This window comes from Saccopteryx bilineata, chromosome 2 (genome assembly GCF_036850765.1).
Source record: "Saccopteryx bilineata isolate mSacBil1 chromosome 2, mSacBil1_pri_phased_curated, whole genome shotgun sequence".
NCBI lineage: Eukaryota > Metazoa > Chordata > Mammalia > Chiroptera > Emballonuridae > Saccopteryx > Saccopteryx bilineata.
In genome coordinates this window covers 267151960-267155967 of record NC_089491.1, presented here as the reverse complement: position 1 = coordinate 267155967, position 4008 = coordinate 267151960, and the positions used below count along the sequence as shown (strand labels likewise).

Genomic DNA, 4008 nt, shown 5'->3' with positions numbered 1-4008 from the left:
AACCTACATGAGAGCAGGGATGGACCTAGAGCACAGCATGTGAGACGTGGGAATAAAGAACTAAGGCCTTCACCTTGGAATGGGGGGCGTAAGGGAGGCGAGTTCTCAGCCCCAGTGCCCAGCAAGGGGCTGCTCTGGCAGTAACTCAAGGTTGGCTGGAGAAGAGCAAGAAATGACAGGTTTTGCTATTCGCTTCAAACCCGCAGTTACAGCTCTCCCTCACTCCGGCGAAGCGCATGCCCACATGGACTGTCTTCTAAACCTCCCTTGGGGTCAGGGGGCGAGGACAGACTGCCTGGAGACTTCGTCAGCAGTCTGGAGAGGCGTGGGCGCCCTAGCTGACATCCCGTCTCGCCCAATGACTAGCATATACGAGGCGGCTAATAAATATGTGTTGAATAATAAACAGATGGAGGAATGGATGAATCAATATGTGGGAACAGATTAGTCTAGAGAGAATTGAGCCAATTCACAGAATAACGGGACTCCAGGTGCAGAGAGGCTACGGCCGGAGTTGAAAGGAACAGCGGTGCCCGTTTCAATGACTCATGGTAACAGCTTGTGGACGGGGAAACTGATCCTCCAGTGTCTGGGAAAGCCAGTGAGTGTGGTCTCTCACCTTGATTGCCAATGTCCTTCTCTTTCAGATCAACTCTTCGTGCCGTTTAAAGACCATCAAGGTGAGACTTCTAATAATGCAAATATTTAATTCACTGTTGCCCAGTTCAATAAACAAGGTAAGAATAGATTATGTTTGACTTCAAATTTTAAAAAAATTATGCTATTGATTTTAACACACTCTTGACTTGTTGCTTTTTTAAAATAAATGTATCAGAGATGCTAATATTTATCCTTTTTTCTCATAAGCTGCTCAAGGAAGTACCAAGCATGTAAGTGACAGCTAGGAAACGATGAGTGATCAAGGTTGGTCCTCTAGCACCTCATAAACCCCAGAACTCTGGGGATGAGTTTTAATTCTCTTTCTCACTGGCTCTCCCACGGAGGTGAGACACAGTTAGATTTATCCTGGCAACTGCGAGTGTCTGCTGTATGCCCCGAACAATCTGGACAACCTTGGACGAGCCTCTCAGGGCCCTCAGTTTCCCAATATTTAAACTGTCATCTATCTCCCATGCTTCTTTCAGCCACAAACAACTGCTCGATCATTGGGGCCCTCAGCCCCTGATTTCTGATTGTCATCGGAATCTCACTACATGCCACGGGGCTTCCTCCTCCTAATTGGGGAGACAGAGCGATGTCGGAGGCCCGGAAACGTGATGTTGGCAGCACACGGGCGCTAATAACAACAGCATCGGCCTCGCACACAAAGGAAATGAGATTCCCAAGAAGTGCCCCCGTTTATGAAAGGGCAGGAGGAAAAGAGAGAGACGTTTCATTCTGCTGAGGTTTAAACACTCGAGAACATTACCCAGGCATCGGATATCCCGGGAAACAAGGGAGCTGGCGTCCCACTAGGCTAATACACATATGGAACATGTTAGGCGGGGAGGCAAGGGAAGTAAGAGTATACATGAGTTCAAGAGACACCTCGATTTGTTCCTGGGAAAGGAGGAAATTGGCGTACATGGCCAACAAGCCGAGAGGTTGAATGAAGTTAAATCCCAACAGAGGAAATCAGCACAGACTGGATGGGCCAAAGAATATTTTTCTCTTTCCTTTCTTCCTTTTGTGTGTGTGTGTGTGTGTGTGTGTGTGTGTGTGTGTGTGTGTGTGTTTGGGGGGGGCACTGTCATCATTCTTTTCTCTCATATTCTTCTACTAGTGAAAATTCTCTGCTCAACATACCTGACCAACACATCCTAGAAATGAAGGTGTCATGATTCCTAATCCTCATGTCACTACCAGCTTGTTGAGTGACCAATTCCTTTACCTCTATGTACCTCAGTCTCCCCAGTGGCAGCTGACAGTGGCTTTGCCGGTGGGTGGAGAGCAGGAAGATAGAATTTGGGGCCCAGGAGTCTGGCTGGAGGGAGCCGGAGTTATCCAAATTTCCAGCTCCATGTCCCAATTTTATCCTGAGGAGACCCCCTGAGGACTGGGCCCCTGAAGAGAAAGGTGAGCAGGGCAGCGCTTCCCCCACAGCCCACGTGTGAGGATCACTCGGACTGTAGGGAAATCAGTATTGCAGGGTTCTTTGGGGTCTGTCACTGAATCGTTCTTTTCTCCATTTAGAGGGACAGATTACGTTTTATGACAGCATTGTCCTCAATTGTCAAAGAAACGGAAACAACCAACACTGCAAACTAAAGGGAATTGTTAAAAAAAAGTCCCGTAGCTGTTTCTATACTGAAATCCTAAGTGCCATCAAAATTCAGATTTTCATAGATTTGGTTACATGCGCAAATTCTTACATACACAAGTGTAACAAGCAGGACCCAGAACGGTGCATATAATTAAAGTCAACATTGATAATATGTCATATAATGTCGATGCACACAAATACTTAGGCGCAGATTCCAGGGCTGGTAAACTCTGGCCCACAGGAAGATTCCAGCTTACTGTCTCTTTTGAATAGCCTGTGAACTATCTTCTATATATTTTTTATTTTTTTATTTTATTTTATTTTTTTTTATCATTGTCTAAGTTTATGTAAGGGCTTGTCTCATGGAGGAGAGAGCACCCGAATAGATTAGACTCTGTTACTATAGCAAGCTCAAATTATGTCAGACTGTTTTGCATCTATCTGCCACAATATTTTTTATTTTTATTAATACTTTTATATATTATGTATAATGCTTTTCTTTTACATTTTTAAGTGACTGAGAAAGAGAAATCCAAAGCAGAATAATGTTTTATAGCTCATGAAAACTATGTGAAATTCAAATGTCAGTGTTACAAAATCAAGTTTTATTGGAACGTGTTCACCCGTGTTTCTTTCCATCCAGTGGCGGCTCTCGCACTTTGACGGCAGAGGCAAGAAGTTACGACAGAGAGCAAGCACATGGTTGTAAAGCGGAAACTCATTCTATCTGGTCCTTTACAGGAAAAGTTGGCTGACCCTGGCACTGAAGGAAAGCTAGGGAGGAACTGTATCAAAGAGAGTGTTATCAGATGGTTAACTAGGCTTTTCATCTGAGTCTTAAACATCTCTTGTAATTTTTACCTTTTCCTAACAAAGTGACTATCTGATGGACTTTTATGCTAATCAGAATAAGTCCATTCATTAAATAACCTGCAAATAGTAAATCCTGGATTTGCAGACAATTTCCTTCTGGGGCTGGGGTGAGCAGTGCATGCTGACCACACTACCTTCTCACTCCAAAATCTACAACACAGGACTAGGACCACTTACTGAGTGTCTACCATGTGCTAAACTGTGTCAGCAGCTCTGTCCCCCAAACTTCGTTCAGACGTCATTGCAATTCTGTACGGGAATCGCTAGCATGTTCTCCCTCTCACACTGGCTAACCTGAGGCTCAGAGACACAAAGCCACTTTTCCAAGAACACACGATGAAGGAATTAGAGTCCTAGCACTGGTTTTTCTGCCCTGTGAGCCCAGACTGTAGCTGAGAAACCCTGTCTCTCCTGGGGCAGAACACAGAGGCTGCCAGTTTGACTCAAACCCTTCACCCTAGACAGCAGGAGGGGCACCACCCTGAAGAAGTCAAGGGTGTGTCCAGGAAGGTCGTGTCTCCATTGGTCGCAGATGTGTGTGCTGTTCTGTCATCTGCCCTTTAAAACTTTATCCAGCCCTCCTATTACTTTTCCATGTAAGAGGAATGGGTGGCGGGTGGGCGGGGGGGGGGGAGGAGGGCAGCCACAAATTGCAACAAGGAGCCGAGCTGCTGACCAGATGTGCCAGTCTTAGAGCACTTGACCTGCCGGCTCAAAATAGTTAACACGGGCTCCCCTAGGAAAGCCGGTAGTTAATAACATCCCCTCTCCGCTCCCCGGGGACCCCCTGCTTCCTCCACTCCTATTTCCAAAACCCTCATGATGGGCTAAGCACAGAGCACCCGGAGAACGGAGGGCAGATGCCCACACAG

General features: G+C 46.1%; 1 non-coding gene across 1 annotated transcript; it reads right to left on the bottom strand.

The window, feature by feature from the left end:
- Positions 1-2595: 2595 nt before the first annotated feature.
- LOC136327496 (small nucleolar RNA SNORA28) lies at positions 2596-2723 on the bottom strand. Its single transcript, XR_010729699.1, has one exon. It is a non-coding gene; the product is annotated as a small nucleolar RNA SNORA28 (small nucleolar RNA).
- Positions 2724-4008: the final 1285 nt, after the last annotated feature.